Source organism: Oncorhynchus clarkii, chromosome 19 (genome assembly GCF_045791955.1).
Source record: "Oncorhynchus clarkii lewisi isolate Uvic-CL-2024 chromosome 19, UVic_Ocla_1.0, whole genome shotgun sequence".
Lineage (NCBI taxonomy): Eukaryota > Metazoa > Chordata > Actinopteri > Salmoniformes > Salmonidae > Oncorhynchus > Oncorhynchus clarkii.
This window is the reverse complement of record NC_092165.1, coordinates 6,122,089-6,145,972: the sequence shown is the minus strand read 5'-3', so window position 1 is coordinate 6,145,972 and position 23,884 is coordinate 6,122,089. Positions and strand designations below refer to the sequence as shown.

General features: G+C 41.0%; 1 pseudogene; it reads left to right on the top strand.

The window, feature by feature from the left end:
- Positions 1-20,699: 20,699 nt before the first annotated feature.
- LOC139375520 (N-acetylaspartate synthetase-like) lies at positions 20,700-22,295 on the top strand (annotated as a pseudogene).
- Positions 22,296-23,884: the final 1,589 nt, after the last annotated feature.

Below are 23,884 nucleotides of genomic sequence, written 5' to 3'. Positions count from 1 at the left end.
ATAATACATGTCAATTATCAATACTGACTAGTCATGATGTATGGTTATCATGCACCATACATGTCAATTATCAATACTGACTAGTCATGATGTATGGTTATCATGCACCATACATGTCAATTATCAATACTGACTAGTCATGATGTATGGTTATCATGTATAATACATGTCAATTATCAATACTGACTAGTCATGATGTATGGTTATCATGCACCATACATGTCAATTATCAATACTGACTAGTCATGATGTATGGTTATCATGTATAATACATGTCAATTATCAATACTGACTAGTCATGATGTATGGTTATCATGTATAATACATGTCAATTATCAATACTGACTAGTCATGATGTATGGTTATCATGCACCATACATGTCAATTATCAATACTGACTAGTCATGATGTATGGTTATCATGTATAATACATGTCAATTATCAATACTGACTAGTCATGATGTATGGTTATCATGCACCATACATGTCAATTATCAATACTGACTAGTCATGATGTATGGTTATTATGTATAATACATGTCAATTATCAATACTGACTAGTCATGATGTATGGTTATCATGTATAATACATGTCAATTATCAATACTGACTAGTCATGATGTATGGTTATCATGAATAATACATGTCAATACTGACTAGTCATGATGTATGGTTATCATGTATAATACATGTCAATTATCAATACTGACTAGTCATGATGTATGGTTATCATGTATCATACATGTCAATTATCAACACTGACTAGTCATGATGTATGGTTATCATGTATAATACATGTCAATTATCAATACTGACTAGTCATGATGTATGGTTATCATGTATAATACATGTCAATTATCAATACTGACTAGTCATGATGTATGGTTATCATGTATAATACATGTCAATACTGACTAGTCATGATGTATGGTTATTATGTATAATACATGTCAATTATCAATACTGACTAGTCATGATGTATGGTTATCATGTATAATACATGTCAATTATCAATACTGACTAGTCATGATGTATGGTTATCATGTATAATACATGTCAATTATCAATACTGACTAGTCATGATGTGTGGTTATTATGTATAATACATGTCAATTATCAATACTGACTAGTCATGATGTATGGTTATCATGTATAATACATGTCAATACTGACTAGTCATGATGTATGGTTATCATGTATAATACATGTCAATTATCAATACTGACTAGTCATGATGTATGGTTATCATGTATAATACATGTCAATTATCAATACTGACTAGTCATGATGTATGGTTATCATGTATAATACATGTCAATTATCAATACTGACTAGTCATGATGTATGGTTATCATGTATCATACATGTCAATTATCAATACTGACTAGTCATGATGTATGGTTATCATGTATAATACATGTCAATTATCAATACTGACTAGTCATGATGTATGGTTATCATGTATAATACATGTCAATTATCAATACTGACTAGTCATGATGTATGGTTATCATGTATAATACATGTCAATTATCAATACTGACTAGTCATGATGTATGGTTATCATGAATCATACATGTCAATTATCAACACTGACTAGTCATGATGTATGGTTATCATGTATAATACATGTCAATTATCAATACTGACTAGTCATGATGTATGGTTATCATGCACCATACATGTCAATTATCAATACTGACTAGTCATGATGTATGGTTATCATGTATAATACATGTCAATTATCAATACTGACTAGTCATGATGTATGGTTATCATGCACCATACATGTCAATTATCAATACTGACTAGTCATGATGTATGGTTATCATGTATAATACATGTCAATTATCAATACTGACTAGTCATGATGTATGGTTATCATGTATAATACATGTCAATTATCAATACTGACTAGTCATGATGTATGGTTATCATGCACCATACATGTCAATTATCAATACTGACTAGTCATGATGTATGGTTATCATGTATAATACATGTCAATTATCAATACTGACTAGTCATGATGTATGGTTATCATGCACCATACATGTCAATTATCAATACTGACTAGTCATGATGTATGGTTATTATGTATAATACATGTCAATTATCAATACTGACTAGTCATGATGTATGGTTATCATGTATAATACATGTCAATTATCAATACTGACTAGTCATGATGTATGGTTATCATGAATAATACATGTCAATACTGACTAGTCATGATGTATGGTTATCATGTATAATACATGTCAATTATCAATACTGACTAGTCATGATGTATGGTTATCATGTATAATACATGTCAATTATCAATACTGACTAGTCATGATGTATGGTTATCATGCACCATACATGTCAATTATCAATACTGACTAGTCATGATGTATGGTTATCATGTATAATACATGTCAATTATCAATACTGACTAGTCATGATGTATGGTTATCATGCACCATACATGTCAATTATCAATACTGACTAGTCATGATGTATGGTTATTATGTATAATACATGTCAATTATCAATACTGACTAGTCATGATGTATGGTTATCATGTATAATACATGTCAATTATCAATACTGACTAGTCATGATGTATGGTTATCATGTATAATACATGTCAATTATCAATACTGACTAGTCATGATGTATGGTTATCATGTATAATACATGTCAATTATCAATACTGACTAGTCATGATGTATGGTTATCATGTATAATACATGTCAATTATCAATACTGACTAGTCATGATGTATGGTTATCATGCATAATACATGTCAATTATCAATACTGACTAGTCATGATGTATGGTTATCATGCATAATACATGTCAATTATCAATACTGACTAGTCATGATGTATGGTTATCATGTATAATACATGTCAATTATCAATACTGACTAGTCATGATGTATGGTTATCATGCATAATACATGTCAATTATCAATACTGACTAGTCATGATGTATGGTTATCATGCATAATACATGTCAATTATCAATACTGACTAGTCATGATGTATGGTTATCATGTATAATACATGTCAATTATCAATACTGACTAGTCATGATGTATGGTTATCATGTATAATACATGTCAATTATCAATACTGACTAGTCATGATGTATGGTTATCATGTATAATACATGTCAATTATCAATACTGACTAGTCATGATGTATGGTTATCATGTATCATACATGTCAATTATCAATACTGACTAGTCATGATGTATGGTTATCATGTATAATACATGTCAATTATCAATACTGACTAGTCATGATGTATGGTTATTATGTATCATATATGTCAATTATCAATACTGACTAGTCATGATGTATGGTTATCATGTATAATACATGTCAATACTGACTAGTCATGATGTATGGTTATCATGTATAATACATGTCAATTATCAATACTGACTAGTCATGATGTATGGTTATCATGTATAATACATGTCAATTATCAATACTGACTAGTCATGATGTATGGTTATCATGTATCATATATGTCAATTATCAATACTGACTAGTCATGATGTATGGTTATCATGTATAATACATGTCAATTATCAATACTGACTAGTCATGATGTATGGTTATCATGTATAATACATGTCAATTATCAATACTGACTAGTCATGATGTATGGTTATCATGCACCATACATGTCAATTATCAATACTGACTAGTCATGATGTATGGTTATCATGTATAATACATGTCAATTATCAATACTGACTAGTCATGATGTATGGTTATCATGTATAATACATGTCAATTATCAATACTGACTAGTCATGATGTATGGTTATCATGTATAATACATGTCAATTATCAATACTGACTAGTCATGATGTATGGTTATCATGTATAATACATGTCAATTATCAATACTGACTAGTCATGATGTATGGTTATCATGTATAATACATGTCAATTATCAATACTGACTAGTCATGATGTATGGTTATCATGCACCATACATGTCAATTATCAATACTGACTAGTCATGATGTATGGTTATCATGTATAATACATGTCAATTATCAATACTGACTAGTCATGATGTATGGTTATCATGTATAATACATGTCAATTATCAATACTGACTAGTCATGATGTATGGTTATCATGTATAATACATGTCAATTATCAATACTGACTAGTCATGATGTATGGTTATCATGTATAATACATGTCAATTATCAATACTGACTAGTCATGATGTATGGTTATCATGTATCATACATGTCAATTATCAATACTGACTAGTCATGATGTATGGTTATCATGTATAATACATGTCAATTATCAATACTGACTAGTCATGATGTATGGTTATTATGTATCATATATGTCAATTATCAATACTGACTAGTCATGATGTATGGTTATCATGTATAATACATGTCAATTATCAATACTGACTAGTCATGATGTATGGTTATCATGTATAATACATGTCAATTATCAATACTGACTAGTCATGATGTATGGTTATCATGTATCATATATGTCAATTATCAATACTGACTAGTCATGATGTATGGTTATCATGTATAATACATGTCAATTATCAATACTGACTAGTCATGATGTATGGTTATCATGTATAATACATGTCAATTATCAATACTGACTAGTCATGATGTATGGTTATCATGCACCATACATGTCAATTATCAATACTGACTAGTCATGATGTATGGTTATCATGTATAATACATGTCAATTATCAATACTGACTAGTCATGATGTATGGTTATCATGTATAATACATGTCAATTATCAATACTGACTAGTCATGATGTATGGTTATCATGTATAATACATGTCAATTATCAATACTGACTAGTCATGATGTATGGTTATCATGTATAATACATGTCAATTATCAATACTGACTAGTCATGATGTATGGTTATCATGTATAATACATGTCAATTATCAATACTGACTAGTCATGATGTATGGTTATCATGTATAATACATGTCAATTATCAATACTGACTAGTCATGATGTATGGTTATCATGTATAATACATGTCAATTATCAATACTGACTAGTCATGATGTATGGTTATCATGTATAATACATGTCAATTATCAATACTGACTAGTCATGATGTATGGTTATCATGTATCATACATGTCAATTATCAATACTGACTAGTCATGATGTATGGTTATCATGTATAATACATGTCAATTATCAATACTGACTAGTCATGATGTATGGTTATCATGTATAATACATGTCAATTATCAATACTGACTAGTCATGATGTATGGTTATCATGTATAATACATGTCAATTATCAATACTGACTAGTCATGATGTATGGTTATCATGAATCATACATGTCAATTATCAACACTGACTAGTCATGATGTATGGTTATCATGTATAATACATGTCAATTATCAATACTGACTAGTCATGATGTATGGTTATCATGCACCATACATGTCAATTATCAATACTGACTAGTCATGATGTATGGTTATCATGTATAATACATGTCAATTATCAATACTGACTAGTCATGATGTATGGTTATCATGTATAATACATGTCAATTATCAATACTGACTAGTCATGATGTATGGTTATCATGCACCATACATGTCAATTATCAATACTGACTAGTCATGATGTATGGTTATCATGTATAATACATGTCAATTATCAATACTGACTAGTCATGATGTATGGTTATCATGTATAATACATGTCAATTATCAATACTGACTAGTCATGATGTATGGTTATCATGCACCATACATGTCAATTATCAATACTGACTAGTCATGATGTATGGTTATCATGTATAATACATGTCAATTATCAATACTGACTAGTCATGATGTATGGTTATCATGCACCATACATGTCAATTATCAATACTGACTAGTCATGATGTATGGTTATTATGTATAATACATGTCAATTATCAATACTGACTAGTCATGATGTATGGTTATCATGTATAATACATGTCAATTATCAATACTGACTAGTCATGATGTATGGTTATCATGAATAATACATGTCAATACTGACTAGTCATGATGTATGGTTATCATGTATAATACATGTCAATTATCAATACTGACTAGTCATGATGTATGGTTATCATGTATCATACATGTCAATTATCAACACTGACTAGTCATGATGTATGGTTATCATGTATAATACATGTCAATTATCAATACTGACTAGTCATGATGTATGGTTATCATGTATAATACATGTCAATTATCAATACTGACTAGTCATGATGTATGGTTATCATGTATAATACATGTCAATACTGACTAGTCATGATGTATGGTTATTATGTATAATACATGTCAATTATCAATACTGACTAGTCATGATGTATGGTTATCATGTATAATACATGTCAATTATCAATACTGACTAGTCATGATGTATGGTTATCATGTATAATACATGTCAATTATCAATACTGACTAGTCATGATGTGTGGTTATTATGTATAATACATGTCAATTATCAATACTGACTAGTCATGATGTATGGTTATCATGTATAATACATGTCAATACTGACTAGTCATGATGTATGGTTATCATGTATAATACATGTCAATTATCAATACTGACTAGTCATGATGTATGGTTATCATGTATAATACATGTCAATTATCAATACTGACTAGTCATGATGTATGGTTATCATGTATAATACATGTCAATTATCAATACTGACTAGTCATGATGTATGGTTATCATGTATCATACATGTCAATTATCAATACTGACTAGTCATGATGTATGGTTATCATGTATAATACATGTCAATTATCAATACTGACTAGTCATGATGTATGGTTATCATGTATAATACATGTCAATTATCAATACTGACTAGTCATGATGTATGGTTATCATGTATAATACATGTCAATTATCAATACTGACTAGTCATGATGTATGGTTATCATGAATCATACATGTCAATTATCAACACTGACTAGTCATGATGTATGGTTATCATGTATAATACATGTCAATTATCAATACTGACTAGTCATGATGTATGGTTATCATGCACCATACATGTCAATTATCAATACTGACTAGTCATGATGTATGGTTATCATGTATAATACATGTCAATTATCAATACTGACTAGTCATGATGTATGGTTATCATGCACCATACATGTCAATTATCAATACTGACTAGTCATGATGTATGGTTATCATGTATAATACATGTCAATTATCAATACTGACTAGTCATGATGTATGGTTATCATGTATAATACATGTCAATTATCAATACTGACTAGTCATGATGTATGGTTATCATGCACCATACATGTCAATTATCAATACTGACTAGTCATGATGTATGGTTATCATGTATAATACATGTCAATTATCAATACTGACTAGTCATGATGTATGGTTATCATGCACCATACATGTCAATTATCAATACTGACTAGTCATGATGTATGGTTATTATGTATAATACATGTCAATTATCAATACTGACTAGTCATGATGTATGGTTATCATGTATAATACATGTCAATTATCAATACTGACTAGTCATGATGTATGGTTATCATGAATAATACATGTCAATACTGACTAGTCATGATGTATGGTTATCATGTATAATACATGTCAATTATCAATACTGACTAGTCATGATGTATGGTTATCATGTATCATACATGTCAATTATCAACACTGACTAGTCATGATGTATGGTTATCATGTATAATACATGTCAATTATCAATACTGACTAGTCATGATGTATGGTTATCATGTATAATACATGTCAATTATCAATACTGACTAGTCATGATGTATGGTTATCATGTATAATACATGTCAATACTGACTAGTCATGATGTATGGTTATTATGTATAATACATGTCAATTATCAATACTGACTAGTCATGATGTATGGTTATCATGTATAATACATGTCAATTATCAATACTGACTAGTCATGATGTATGGTTATCATGTATAATACATGTCAATTATCAATACTGACTAGTCATGATGTGTGGTTATTATGTATAATACATGTCAATTATCAATACTGACTAGTCATGATGTATGGTTATCATGTATAATACATGTCAATACTGACTAGTCATGATGTATGGTTATCATGTATAATACATGTCAATTATCAATACTGACTAGTCATGATGTATGGTTATCATGTATAATACATGTCATTTAGATGTTTCTACTTTATAAACTCACATTTTATTTCTTTAGTTCTCTAAATCTATATATAGTAGATAAAGAAGTGTAAAATCTATTGGTTTACCAAACGGTTAAGTGATTAACCATTAAGTGCAGTTGGATTAAGTGATGGTCAAATGTCTTTAAACAGATGAGAAGATAATCATATGAAAATGATTGTTGAGCATTGCATTGTGAAAGGCAGTTACTTTATGTGAAAGGTATTTCTAGATGAAACACTGATTGGGTTTGGTGAAAAAGTTACCGTGTGCTTAAAGTTTTGAGTTTTGTACTGAGAGTTAAGAAATGTTACCACATACTTGTGGTAAGTTCTGACGAAGGCCTTGAAGCCGATACGTAAAGCTTAATAAAGAGCAGTGATGCTAGCAAGAGCAGTGATGCTAGCAAGAACAGTGATGCTAGCAAGAACAGTGATGCTAGCAAGAACAGTGATGCTAGCAAGAACAGTGATGCTAGCAAGAACAGTGATGCTAGCAAGAGCAGTGATGCTAGCAAGAGCAGTGATGCTAGCAAGAGCAGTGATGCTAGCAAGAGCAGTGATGCTAGCAAGAACAGTGATGCTAGCAAGAACAGTGATGCTAGCAAGAAAAGTGATGCTAGCAAGAACAGTGATGCTAGCAAGAACAGTGATGCTAGCAAGAACAGTGATGCTAGCAAGAACAGGGATGCTAGCAAGAACAGTGATGCTAGCAAGAACAGTGATGCTAGCAAGAACAGTGATGCTAGCAAGAACAGTGATGCTAGCAAGAGCAGGGATGCTAGCAAGAACAGGGATACTAGCAAGAACATGGATGCTAGCAAGAGCAGTGAAGCTAGCAAGAGCAGTGAAGCTAGCAAGAACAGTGATGCTAGCAAGAGCAGTGATGCAAGCAAGAACAGTGATGCTAGCAAGAGAAGTGATGCTAGCAAGAGCCGTGTTGCTAGCAAGAGCAGTGATGCTAGCAAGAGCAGTGATGCTAGTAAGAGCAGTGATGCTAGCAAGAGCAGTGAAGCTAGCAAGAGCAGTGAAACTAGCAAGAACAGTGATGCTAGCAAGAGCAGTGATGCTAGCAAGAACAGTGATGCTAGCAAGAGCAGTGATGCTAGCAAGAGCAGTGATGCTAGCAAGAGCAGTGATGCTAGCAAGAGCAGTGATGCTAGTCAGAGCAGTGATGCTAGCAAGAGCAGTGATGCTAGCATATACATACTAATACAGCATCATCTCAAACCTAGTTTACATGCGATCACATGTATCTCTATTGTGTGTGAGAATGATTTGGAACAGATTTACTAAATTAAAATGACTTGTAGCTGATTTGCTGGTGTTTGTACAGTCTTTAATGCCCCCCCCACCCCTAAGAAATTGGGATTCAGATAACTTGGGGGTCAAATAAAATCACCCTCGGCCCAAATTCGCTTGGAGAACCCTGATATAGGCCTTCTCCACTCTATAGAGGCTGTGTCCTAAATGCACAACCCCATGGGACCTGATCAAAAGTAATGCACTACATAGGAAATAGGGTTCTATTTGGGACAGCGATAGAGTCATCTCTATAACGAGGTAGGGACCAAACAGGGTGTAGGTAGGGCTTCTGTCATATATCCGGGGGGACGAGTCTGTCTCAGAGCTGTGACGATCTACTGGTAACACCAAACACAGACTGACTGGAGGGAGGGAGAGGGAGAGGGATGGAGAGAGAGAGAGAGAGAGAGAGAGAGAGAGAGAGAGAGAGAGAGAGAGAGAGAGAGAGGGGGAGAGGGATGGAGAGAGAGGGAGAGGGAGAGGGATGGAGAGAGAGGGAGAGGGAGAGGGATGGAGAGAGAGAGAGAGGGATGGAGAGAGAGAGAGAGACAGACGGATGGAGAGAGAGGGAGAGACAGACAGAGAGAGAGAGAGAGAGAGAGAGAGAGAGAGAGAGAGAGAGAGAGAGAGAGAGAGAGAGGAGGGAGGTGAGTAAAGGGTTGATGGAGTGAGGATGGCAGACAGATAAGGCAGAGGAGAGGAGAGGAAAGGAGAGAGGAGTAGAGGAAGGTTGAAAGAGGAAAGGAGAGAGGAGTAGGGGAAGGTTGAAAGAGGAAAGGAGAGAGGAGTAGGGGAAGGTTGAAAGAGGAAAGGAGAGAGGAGTAGGGGAAGGTTGAAAGAGGAAAGGAGAGAGGAGTAGGGGAAGGTTGAAAGAGGAAAGGAGAGAGGAGTAGAGGAAGGTTGAAAGAGGAAAGGAGAGAGGAGTAGAGGAAGGTTGGAAGAGGAAAGGAGAGTGGAGTAGGGGAAGTTTGAAAGAGGAAAGGAAAGGGAAATGATAGTGCTCTGATGCGTCAATCTGACACTCCTGAGCGCAGTCACGTCATTGGCTGATCAAACGATGCGTTTACCCAAACACGTTATTCTAAGTTGACGTTTTTTTGACAGCAGTGAAGTCTGACAGCTTTTCCATGTGTGGGTAAGAATGAACAGATATGAATGACAAGCCAACATTTCTCTACTCTTCTGTCTGTCTGTCCTCCTCCTTCTATCTCTGTCTGTCTCCCCTCCTCCTTCTGTCTGTCTGTCTGTCTGTCTGTCTGTCTGTCTGTCTGTCTGTCTGTCTGTCTGTCTGTCTGTCTGTCTGTCTGTCTTCCTCCTCCCTCTCCTTCTGTCTGTCTGTCTGTCTCCCCTCCTCCTTCTGTCTGTCTGTCTGTCTCCCCCCCTCCTTCTGTCTGTCTGTCCCCCCCCCCTTCTGTTTGTCTGTCTGTCTCCCTTCCTCCTTCTGTCCGTCTGTTTGTCTCCCCTCCTCCTTCTGTCTGTCTATCTTCGATGGATATGTCCCAAATGGCACCCTATATAGTGCATTACGGGCTCTGGTCAAAAGAAGTGCACTATATAGGGAATAGGGTGCCACATGTTTTCTTATAACCCCACCTGCTTCCATCTATCTACCGGGTCTCTCTTTTTCTCTCCTTCACTTCCCCCTGTTTCATTCTGTCTTTCTCTCCCTCAATCACTCTATTCTCAGACACAGGCTGTCAAGTTTCTAGTCCTACCATCTACATTTCCCTCTCTCTCTATTTCTATACTCCTCTATCTTACTTCATCGGCCCTGCTCTCTGTGTTCCCCCTCTTTCCTCTCGGTCATCTCTCTATTCTCAGACACAAGCTGTCAAATTTCTAGTCATAACATCTCTCTTTCCCTCTCTTTCTCTGTATCCCCCTCTCGCTCTCTCTCCACCCTCCCCCCTTCTCTCTCTATCTCTCTTCTCAGACACAAGATGTCCTGTTCTAATCATAACATCTTCCGTTCCCCCTCCTCTCTCTCTGCCCTTTCTCACCCATCCCCCCCCCCTCTCTCTATCCCTCTCCCCTCTCTCTCTCTCCATCTTCAGGTTCAATCTGTCCTGTCTGTCGTCTCTGTGACTCAACAACGTCACTATGGACAATTACCAGATGCTCTCTTCCATTTTCTCCTCCACCTCCTCATTGCCTCTCTCTCTCTCTCTCCATCTGTCTCATCCCTCTCTCCCTCCATCCTTTCTTCCAGGCCTGCGGGCCTGTGTGTGTCCCAAACTATATAGAGAATAGGGAGCCATTTGGGATGCAGACCTAGTTTACATATATATTTATTTGTACTCCTCTCTCTCCCCAGTCAGCATGTCATCCTGTCTTCAGGAGAGAAGACGCCAGTGAACATTATCTCACAGTGTAAATGGATTCTAACTGATCTACCAGTGTGTGTGTGTATGATCCACCACTCAGTCATGTGTGTTTTGGCTCCTTCTGGTCTGGTCATGTCCCATGATGCTCTCTGACAGATCCATCTCAAGATATCTGCCCGGTGACGAGTCATCCTAGATTATAGGGCTGCGTCTCAAACCACCCCATATTCTCTTAATATGGTGCACTTTATAGTGCACTACTCTTGAGGAGGGCCCATAGGTCTTGGTCCAAAGTAGTGCACTATAAAGGGAACAGGGTGACTGCTGGCCTTACTGGGTTGATAGGAACATTAGACTGCTGATCTCACTGGGTCGATAGGAACATTAGACTGCTGGCCTTACTGGGTTGATAGGAACATTAGACTGCTGATCTCACTGGGTCGATAGGAACATTAGACTGCTGGCCTTACTGGGTTGATAGGAACATTAGACTGCTGGCCTTACTGGGTCGATAGGAACATTAGACTGCTGGCCTTACTGGGTCGATAGGAACATTAGACTGCTGATCTCACTGGGTTGATAGGAACATTAGACTGCTGATCTCACTGGGTCGATAGGAACATTAGCCTGCTGATCTTACTGGGTCGATAGGAACATTAGCCTGCTGATCTCACTGGGTCGATAGGAACATTAGCCTGCTGATCTTACTGGGTCGATAGGAACATTAGCCTGCTGATCTTACTGGGTCGATAGGAACATTAGCCTGCTGATCTTACTGGGTCGATAGGAACATTAGCCTGCTGATCTCACTGGGTCAATAGGAACATTAGCCTGCTGATCTTACTGGGTCAATAGGAACATTAGCCTGCTGATCTAATTGGGTCGATAGGGTTCTCTCTCTCTCTCTCTCTCTCTCTCTCTCTCTCTCTGCCCCCCGGTGGTGTTATAGTCTTACTACATCTCCCAGTGATGTGTTTTAACAGCTCAAGACAAGAGAGAGCAGGAGGAACATATGCTGAAGTAGTGATGGGAATACAGTACAAATAGTAGATTGTTGACTCATTTTCAGGTTCTTACCATGTGTTTTAAATATAACCTATTCAAATGTTCTGTTTGACTGGTGACTCAGGCACCATGCACCTTCCTGCAATATGAATTGGTGGACTTTGAAAGTAACATGTTGAAGGAGACAGCTGGCAGCAGTTTTGGAGAATAAACTAGCCGTTCTGCCAAAGCATTATTTAATCAGAATTGGGGCCAGCAACTTTTTATGGATACCCGAGCCAATCGGGATTTATTTGTTTTATTTTACCTTTATGTAACTAGGCAAGTCAGTTAAGAACAAATTCTTATTTTCAATGACGGCCTAGGAACAGTGGGTTAACTGCCTTGTTCAGGGGAACAGTGGGTTAACTGCCTTGTTCAGGGGAACAGTGGGTTAACTGCCTTGTTCAGGGGAACAGTGGGTTAACTGCCTTGTTCAGGGGAACAGTGGGTTAACTGCCTTGTTCAGGGGAACAGTGGGTTAACTGCCTTGTTCAGGGGAACAGTGGGTTAACTGCCTTGTTCAGGGGAACAGTGGGTTAACTGCCCTGTTCAGGGGAACAGTGGGTTAACTGCCTTGTTCAGGGGAACAGTGGGTTAACTGCCTTGTTCAGGGGAACAGTGGGTTAACTGCCTTGTTCAGGGGAACAGTGGGTTAACTGCCCTGTTCAGGGGAACAGTGGGTTAACTGCCCTGTTCAGGGGAACAGTGGGTTAACTGCCCTGTTCAGGGGAACAGTGGGTTAACTGCCCTGTTCAGGGGAACAGTGGGTTAACTGCCTTGTTCAGGGGAACAGTGGGTTAACTGCCCTGTTCAGGGGAACAGTGGGTTAACTGGCTTGTTCAGGGGAACAGTGGGTTAACTGCCCTGTTCAGGGGAACAGTGGGTTAACTGCCTTGTTCAGGGGAACAGTGGGTTAACTGCCTTGTTCAGGGGAACAGTGGGTTAACTGCCTTGTTCAGGGGAACAGTGGGTTAACTGCCTTGTTCAGGGGAACAGTGGGTTAACTGCCTTGTTCAGGGGAACAGTGGGTTAACTGCCTTGTTCAGGGGAACAGTGGGTTAACTGCCTTGTTCAGGGGAACAGTGGGTTAACTGCCTTGTTCAGGGGCAGAACGACGACAGATTTTTTAACTTGTCAGCTCAGGGATTCAATCTTACAACCTTTCGGTTACTAGGTCAACGCTCTAACCTCTAGGCTGTCCTGCCGCCCCAAAGAAAAAGAAAGAGCATGGGTGTGTCCCAAATGACAACCTATCCCCGTAGGGTTTTGGTCAATAGTATGCACCACAGGGAATAGTGTGCTATTTGGGGCGGAGCTGCATGATTTGACGCCAAAGCTTTGGTAATTGTTCAAGTGTTGCCATTTGCCAAACACCAGGGGAACATTGGTGTGTCATGGGTGCAGCAACGACAACATATCGCGACTGTTATTGTGATCAACTAAAATATTTCATCAACGACCTACTTCATCAAACTTCTACCACTACACACTGGGCACACACTGGGCACATATTTGACCATTTGGTCCCTTGCCAAAGCCAACAGTACCATACTTTTATCATTCGTTACGAGGAACATGGGGAATCTTATCAGACCTCAGGATAACACCCAGGTACAGACAGTTCCAAGTAATAAAAGTTTATTACAAAAACAGGGGGCAGGCAAACGACAGGTCAAGCAGAGGTCAGTAATCCAGGGCAGTGTTACAAGGTACAGAACTGCAGACAGAACGGTCAGGGCAGGTAGAGGTCAGTAATACTGGGCAGTGTCACAAGGTACAGAACTGCAGACAGAACAGTCAGGGCAGGTAGAGAGAGGTCAGTACTCCTGGGTAGTGTCACAAGGTACAGAACTGCAGACAGAACGGTCAGGGCAGGTAGAGAGAGGTCAGTACTCCTGGGTAGTGTCACAAGGTACAGAACTGCAGACAGAACAGTCAGGGCAGGTAGAGGTCAGTACTCCTGGGCAGTGTCACAAGGTACAGAACTGCAGGCAGGGTCAGGGCAGGTAGAGGTCAGTAATCCAGGGTAGTGTCACAAGGTACAGAACTGCAGGCAGGGTCAGGGCAGGTAGAGGTCAGTAATCCTGGGTAGTGTCACAAGGTACAGAACGGCAGGCAGGGTCAGGGTCAGGGTCAGGGCAGGTAGAGGTCAGTAATCCTGGGTAGTGTCACAAGGTACAGAACGGCAGGCAGGGTCAGGGTCAGGGTCAGGGCAGGTAGAGGTCAGTAATCCAGGGTAGTGTCACAAGGTACAGAACGGCAGGCAGGGTCAGGGTCAGGGTCAGGGCAGGTAGAGGTCAGTAATCCAGGGCAGTGTCACAAGGTACAGAACGGCAGGCAGGGTCAGGGTCAGGGCAGGTAGAGGTCAGTAATCCAGGGCAGTGTCACAAGGTACAGAACTGCAGGCAGGGTCAGGGTCAGGGCAGGTAGAGGTCAGTAATCCAGGGCAGTGTCACAAGGTACAGAACTGCAGGCAGAACGGTCAAAACAGGGACTAGAGAGGAAACCAGGAGTACAGGGAAAACACTGGTAGACTTGACAAACTGACAACAGACAAACAGAAACACAGGTATAAATACACAGGGGATAATGGGGGGAAAGGGAGACACCTGGAGGGGGGTGGAGACAAGCACAATGACAGGTATAAATGCACAGGGGATAATGGGGGAAAAGGGAGACACCTGGGGGGGGGTGGAGACAAGCACAATGACAGGTATAAATGCACAGGGGATAATGGGGGAAAAGGGAGACACCTGGAGGGGGGTGTAGACAAGCACAATGACAGGTATAAATGCACAGGGGATAATGGGGGAAAAGGGAGACACCTGGAGGGGGGTGGAGACAAGCACAATGACAGGTATAAATGCACAGGGGATAATGGGGGAAAAGGGAGACACCTGGAGGGGGGTGGAGACAAGCACAATGACAGGTATAAATGCACAGGGGATAATGGGGGAAAAGGGAGACACCTGGAGGGGGGTGGAGACAAGCACAATGACAGGTATAAATGCACAGGGGATAATGGGGGAAAAGGGAGACACCTGGAGGGGGGTGGAGACAAGCACAATGATAGGTATAAATGCACAGGGGATAATGGGGGAAAAGGAGACACCTGGAGGGGGGTGGAGACAAGCACAAGACAGGTATAAATGCACAGGGGATAATGGGGGAAAAGTGAGACACCTGGAGGGGGGTGGAGACAAGCACAAGACAGGTGAAACAGATCAGGGTGTGACAGGCTGTTGTTTACTTCACTGACTGTTGCGTGCTACATCCGACAATGTGGGGGAAATGGAGTCCCTAGAGAAAGCAAGAACAAGATGGTTGTCAGGAGTAGTGCAGTATTATCATAAGGACATGTACTATACTTGGAAAACGGAGGAGGATTGGAGGTTAAAAGAGAGGGAGAGGAGGTCTAAGTGAGAGAGAGAGGGGGGAGAGAGAGAGAGAGAGAGAGAGAGGTGGGAGAAGAGGGTGAGGTTGAGTCAGATATAAATTGTGGAAAAAACGGAGATGGTTTGTTAAAGAAGAATGGTAGAAAGTGTAAGCAGAGGGAGCTGAAGACAGGAGGAGAAATGGAAGTGAATGAGGGTGAAGTATCACAGGTGGTAGGTGTGGTGAAGTTCTCGGAGACAGAGGTATACACCGAGGGTAAGGAAAAAGATGAGTCTGTGGCAGTAGGAGTGAAGTTTATGGAAAAAATGGACTTTTGCCTTTTGTCTTAAACATTTTGGTTTCAGGGTGGGTGGAAACAGAGTTGAGTGATGTGGAATCGGTGAGGGTAAACAGAAGTGGTCCAGTGATAATTGTTTGTGTTTCTGTTGGTCAGAGGGAGAAGGCGCTCGGAGTAAAACAAATGGGGGCAAGAAAAGTGAATTGTTTCGCTCTCAAGAAAAGGGCTCCAATGAAAGGAGTGATAACTGGGGAAACAGTAAATATAAACGTTGACCAGCTGAGGGGAAAGATTCCCGGTGTTTGTGATGCTCATCGTTTGATGCGATGCAGACAGGGTGGCGAGAGGGAGGGAACAGAAGAGTCATTGTCTGTTCTTTTGAGTTTTGAAGATGAGTCTTTTCCCGACAAAGTGAAGTTAGGATATACATGTTACCCTGTATGAGCATATGTGCCGATTACGTTAAGACGTTACAGGTGTCAAGCTTATGGGCATGTGGCAGCAGTGTGTAGGAGGGAGGTTCCTAGGTGTGAGAAGTGTGCAGAAGGGCATGAGACAGCAGTGTGTAGGAGGGAGGTTCCTAGGTGTGAGAAGTGTGCAGAAGGGCATGAGACAGCAGTGTGTAGGAGGGAGGTTCCTAGGTGTGAGAAGTGTGCAGAAGGGCATGAGACAGCAGTGTGTAGGAGGGAGGGTCCTAGGTGTGAGAAGTGTGCAGAAGGGCATGTGGCAGCAGTGTGTAGGAGGGAGGTTCCTAGGTGTGAGAAGTGTGCAGAAGGGCATGAGACAGCAGTGTGTAGGAGGGAGGTTCCTAGGTGTGAGAAGTGTGCAGAAGGGCATGAGACAGCAGTGTGTAGGAGGGAGGTTCCTAGGTGTGAGAAGTGTGCAGAAGGGCATGAGACAAAGGAATGTGTAGTAGTGGAAAGTGTTAATTATAGGGGGCCCATTTTTTAAATATTTTCTAAATTTAACCTTCATTTAACTAGGCAAGTCAGTTAAGAGCAAATTCTTATTTACAATGACGGCCTACCAGGGGAACAGTGGGTTAACTGCCTTGTTCAGGGGCAGAATGACAGATTTGGAGCTGGATCAGAAATGTTCTGTGCGAGAGAGGCAGGTTGAGGTTTCCAGGGTGAGAGTAGAGCAGAAGTTGTCATATGTTGAGGCAGTGAAGAAAGTAGAGGAAGATGGATCAAGGGGGAGGAATGGTGAGAGTAGTAGAGATATACCAGTACAGAGGGAGGAGTGGTGAGAGTAGTAGAGATATACCAGTACAGAGGGAGGAATGGTGAGAGTAGTAGAGATAAACCACTACAGAGGGAGGAGTGGTGAGAGTAGTAGAGATATACCAGTACAGAGGGAGGAGTGGTGAGAGAAGTAGAGATATACCAGTACAGAGGGAGGAGTGGTGAGAGTAGTAGATATATACCAGTACAGAGGGAGGAGTGGGGAGAGAAGTAGAGATATACCAGTACAGAGGGAGGAGTGGGGAGAGAAGTAGAGATATACCAGTACAGAGGGAGGAGTGGTGAGAGTAGTAGAGATATACCAGTACAGAGGGAGGAGTGGTGAGAGTAGTAGAGATATACCAGTACAGAGGGAGGAGTGGGGAGAGTAGTAGAGATATACCAGTACAGAGGGAGGAGTGGGGAGAGTAGTAGAGATATACCAGTACAGAGGGAGGAGTGGGGAGAGTAGTAGAGATATACCAGCACAGAGGGAGGAGTGGTGAGAGTAGTAGAGATAAACCAGTACAGAGGGAGGAGTGGTGAGAGTAGTAGAGATATACCAGTACAGAGGGAGGAGTGGTGAGAGTAGTAGAGATATACCAGTACAGAGGGAGGAGTGGTGAGAGTAGTAGAGATAAACCAGTACAGAGGGAGGAGTGGTGAGAGTAGTAGAGATATACCAGTACAGAGGGAGGAGTGGTGAGAGTAGTAGAGATATACCAGTACAGAGGGAGGAGTGGTGAGAGTAGTAGAGATAAACCAGTACAGAGGGAGGAGTGGTGAGAGTAGTAGAGATATACCAGTACAGAGGGAGGAGTGGTGAGAGTAGTAGAGATATACCACTATAGAGGGAGGAGTGGTGAGAATAGTAGAGATAAACCAGTACAGAGGGAGGAGTGGTGAGAGTAGTAGAGATATACCAGTACAGAGGGAGGAGTGGTGAGAGTAGTAGAGATATACCAGTACAGAGGGAGGAGTGGTGAGAGTAGTAGAGATATACCAGTACAGAGGGAGGAGTGGTGAGAGTTGTAGAGATATACCAGTACAGAGGGAGGAGTGGTGAGAGTAGTAGAGATATACCAGTACAGAGGGAGGAGTGGTGAGAGTAGTAGAGATATACCAGTACAGAGGGAGGAGTGGTGAGAGTAGTAGAGATATACCAGTACAGAGGGAGGAGTGGTGAGAGTAGTAGAGATATACCAGTACAGAGGGAGGAGTGATGAGAGTAGTAGAGATATACCAGTACAGAGGGAGGAGTGGTGAGAGTAGTAGAGATATACCAGTACAGAGGGAGGAGTGGTGAGAGTAGTAGAGATATACCAGTACAGAGGGAGGAGTGGTGAGAGTAGTAGAGATATACCAGTTCAGAGGGAGGAGTGGGGAGAGAAGTAGAGATATACCAGTACAGAGGGAGGAGTGGTGAGAGTAGTAGAGATATACCAGTACAGAGGGAGGAGTGGGGAGAGAAGTAGAGATATACCAGTACAGAGGGAGGAGGGGTGAGAGTAGTAGAGATATACCAGTACAGAGGGAGGAGTGGTGAGAGTATTAGAGATATACCAGTACAGAGGGAGGAGTGGTGAGAGTAGTAGAGATATACCAGTACAGAGGGAGGAGTGGTGAGAGTAGTAGATATATACCAGTACAGAGGGAGGAGTGGTGAGAGTAGTAGAGATATACCAGTACAGAGGGAGGAGTGGTGAGAGTAGTAGAGATATACCAGTACAGAGGGAGGAGTGGGGAGAGTAGTAGAGATATACCAGTACAGAGGGAGGAGTGGTGAGAGTAGTAGAGATATACCAGTACAGAGGGAGGAGTGGTGAGAGTAGTAGAGATATACCAGTACAGAGGGAGGAGTGGTGAGAGTAGTAGAGATATACCAGTACAGAGGGAGGAGTGGTGAGAGTAGTAGAGATATACCAGCACAGAGGGAGGAGTGGTGAGAGTAGTAGAGATAAACCAGTACAGAGGGAGGAGTGGTGAGAGTAGTAGAGATAAACCAGTACAGAGGGAGGAGTGGTGAGAGTAGTAGAGATATACCAGTACAGAGGGAGGAGTGGTGAGAGTAGTAGAGATATACCAGTACAGAGGGAGGAGTGGTGAGAGTAGTAGAGATATACCAGTACAGAGGGAGGAGTGGTGAGAGTAGTAGAGATATACCAGTTCAGAGGGAGGAGTGGGGAGAGAAGTAGAGATATACCAGTACAGAGGGAGGAGTGGTGAGAGTAGTAGAGATATACCAGTACAGAGGGAGGAGTGGGGAGAGAAGTAGAGATATACCAGTACAGAGGGAGGAGTGGTGAGAGTAGTAGAGATATACCAGTACAGAGGGACAGGCCATAAAGTGATATATGTTTCAGTAAGATTGGATTTTTAGCATTTATAGCAATGGTTATCAACTGTACTGCAGGGATGGGATGGAACGAAGTCGCAGAAAATAGAGGTTGTGGTGGCAGCTGTAGAGAGGTGTTTGGGTGTGAGAGACTTGACATCAGAAGAGTTACAGGGTGTGTTAAGTGGTGGTGTCCCATCCTTTCAGAGTGATGGCATGAGGTAGGAATAAATACGGTTAATTAGTGGAGTAGGGTGGTAATTTTGTTTTCTATAATTTTTAAATGAGTGAGTAGTGTTAGATGGTAGGGTATTTAATTTAATTTATTACATTTTTATTTTTCATACAAAGTGTAAGGGCGTTGTACTCCAGTCTAGTAGGCGGCGGTAATGCAACAAATTGGATGCCAACCGCCGTTAAACCTCATAGACGAAGAAAAAGAAGAAGGTGTGACAGTATTTGACGACTTACGCGAGTCAGTTAACTTTTCCCAGGGAGACGTCAACAAAGTTTCTGAGTGAGATAACATGGAAGACAACAACAACCAAGAAAGTGCCATCAGAAAGGGAATAATGGATTCAGAACGGACCGTGTGGTTGTGCGTAAATTCGAAAGCGCTGACTATCCGGTCATCGAGCGCATATTCATTGACGGGCTGATGGAGATGGTTCCGGATACCGCGTTTAGAGGGTTAAAACATCACCCTGAGAGCCTGCTCCTGTACGCCGCTATGACAAGTAAGGGAGAAATAGGTCTTATATCAATTTATATTTATATATTGACTGTTATTACAGCAAAAGGTTAGTTTTCACTGTTATTTGATTGCATTAGTCTGGGAAAATGTGCTTTTGACAATAAAGAATGTGTTATAAATGTAATTTACAGTTAGGCTATCTTGACATTTCATCAATACCGTTTGTGTCATTTCATTGCATTATTTAGTATAACTTTGGGGAAAATGCAGTAGAATGCATCATTTGTGCTCGATTGCGATAGTACCAACTCATTTCCTTCCTGTGACTATTGTATGTCAACATTTAGATGACTCAATCATCCATTTTTCGCCACGGCTTTTGCAGTTGTTTGTTTTATTGCGACCAAGTCGTTCTTGCTGACTTGTTTGGTGCCTCTCGCTGTCCTGTGCGCGCGCTGCTACTACAGCAGGAGAGTTGCCCTTGGTTACCTGGAGCGCGCCAAACTCACGGATATGGGCGACATCGAGGGACATTACATGAAAACTCCAGGTAATAGTCTTGGTGGAATAGTTAAAAAAAAAAATGCATGTATCATTCGTTTTATTTGTATATTTGTTTATTTGAGTGTAGTTCGCTTTAGTTTAGTTATATTGCACATAGTTATTTTATTAAAATAGATTTGCACACAAGATTCCGTGCCTGGTTAAAAACAAACGAGCAGGGAGGTAAAATAAAACCGGGGCTTCATTCCTGTCTCCATTCTGGAATATAATTACTCATCTAGAATGACACGCCAGTGCCTGTGGATGTGTCACCATGATCCCTCTGACTCCAGGCTCATTTCGGTCTACCCCATCAATAGAAAATATAAAGTATAGTAAATCTTTGTCCCCAAAAGGATGAGTGATTAGGCTCTTTCAAGAAAAGGATCCATTTAAAGTATAAAAGTCAATAGACAATGACATCAGCTTTTATTAAATGGGAGGATTAGGATATTATTTGATATAACCCACTATTTCCAAATTCCACCCCTCTTATTTCTCCCTCAGACTCCTGTCTGTGGGTTGCAGTGCTGGAGGGCAGTGTGGTGGGTGTAGTGGCGGCCTGTGCCCTGCGGGGGGAATCTGGCACTGTGGAGCTGCATCGCATGTCGGTGGACCGGCGCTGTCGGCAACGTGGGGTTGGCGTTGCCCTCGGGCGGAAGGTTCTACAATATGCAGCGGACCGTGGCTACCTCTCTGTCGTCTTGGGAACCACGGCCTACTCGCCGGCTGCTCACCAGCTATACCAGACTCTGGGGTTCCGATGCGTCGGCGTCACCAAGGGATACGCCACGCCTGGCGTGAGCAGCTCTTCTACTGGGTCAGTCATCACCACTACCGGAAGGACATGACCGTTCACAATACTAACACTCACAGCCAGCAGTGAACAGGGATGGAGCACAGAACAGGGATGGAGCACAGAACAGGGATGGAGCACGGAACAGGGATGGAGCACAGAACAGGGATGGAGCACGGAACAGGGATGGAGCACAGAACAGGGATGGAGCACAGAACAGGGATGGAGCACAGCACGGAACAGGGATGGAGCACAGCACGGAACAGGGATGGAGCACGGCACGGAACAGGGATGGAGCACGGCACGGAACAGGGATGGAGCACGGAACAGGGATGGAGCACAGAACAGGGATGGAGCACAGCACGGAACAGGGATGGAGCACAACACGGAACAGGGATGGAGCACGGAACAGGGATGGAGCACGGAACAGGGATGGAGCACGGAACAGGGATGGAGCACGGAACAGGGATGGAGCACGGAACAGGGATGGAGCACAGCACGGAACAGTGATGGAGCACGGAACAGGGATGGAGCACAACACACGAGTGCACATGCCAGCAAACACACACATGAATGCACACCACACACGCAAGCACACACTCTAACCCAACCCCCTGAGACCCTGAACTCAGAGCACCTTGTTTCACCATTTAGGGAATGGAAGAAAATCACCAGAACGTAATGTATGTAATCGCTAGGTTAAAGGTAAAGAATTGTTTGCAAACGTACCTGTTTTCCCTTGTGATTTGAAGAGGGTTCTGTTCATTTCCTGTTCAGAGAATTGGTGGGGAAATTGGGTGCGTTCGAGCGCATGGTTTATTCAGGGTAACGCGCTAGTAGCTTCCGGGGGACATGTTTATATCCCAGGTTATTGATGCTTAAAGCATTGCAGCGTCTCCAATTGAAATGTGTGCCTGTATTATTACATATGTTTATCTGAACATGTCTGTAGGGTATATCATGTGCTTTGAATGTTAATTGAGCAGATGTAGAAGGCTTGGGTATTGCTATAAGAAGCCTGTACTCTTTGTTTGAGGAACAGGACAGGGAACAGGTCGGCATGCTGCTCGGGTTTGTTTGAATGTTAATTGAGCAGATGTAGAAGGCTTGGGTATTGCTATAAGAAGCCTGTACTCTTTGTTTTAGGAACAGGACAGGGAACAGGTCGGCATGCTGCTCGGGTTTGTTTGAATGTTAATTGAGCAGATGTAGAAGGCTTGGGTATTGCTATAAGAAGCTCTTTGTTTGAGGAACAGGACGGGGAACAGGTCGGCATGCTGCTCAGGTTTGTTTGAATGTTAATTGAGCAGATGTAGAAGGCTTGGGTATTGCTATAAGAAGCTCTTTGTTTGAGGAACAGGACGGGGAACAGGTCGGCATGCTGCTCGGGTTTGTTTGAAATGCTCTTTGATAATTCTTGTAAATACTTGCACATTTTGCCGGCTATTATCTTCACTTGCAAATCAAAATACTCACACTGGACAAGAGAAATCCATCGACTTCGTCAGTCTCCTCACTGTTAAAATCCTACGGTCACCTCAAGTGGGATTCAAACTTTTTCAGTTTTGAATTTTCCCGCCAGAATTTCTGGGGACTTTTTCCGCAATAATTTCTCGCGACCACAACACACCCCAAATCTAATGATACAACCTTCAAATCTGTACATTTCAATGTTTACA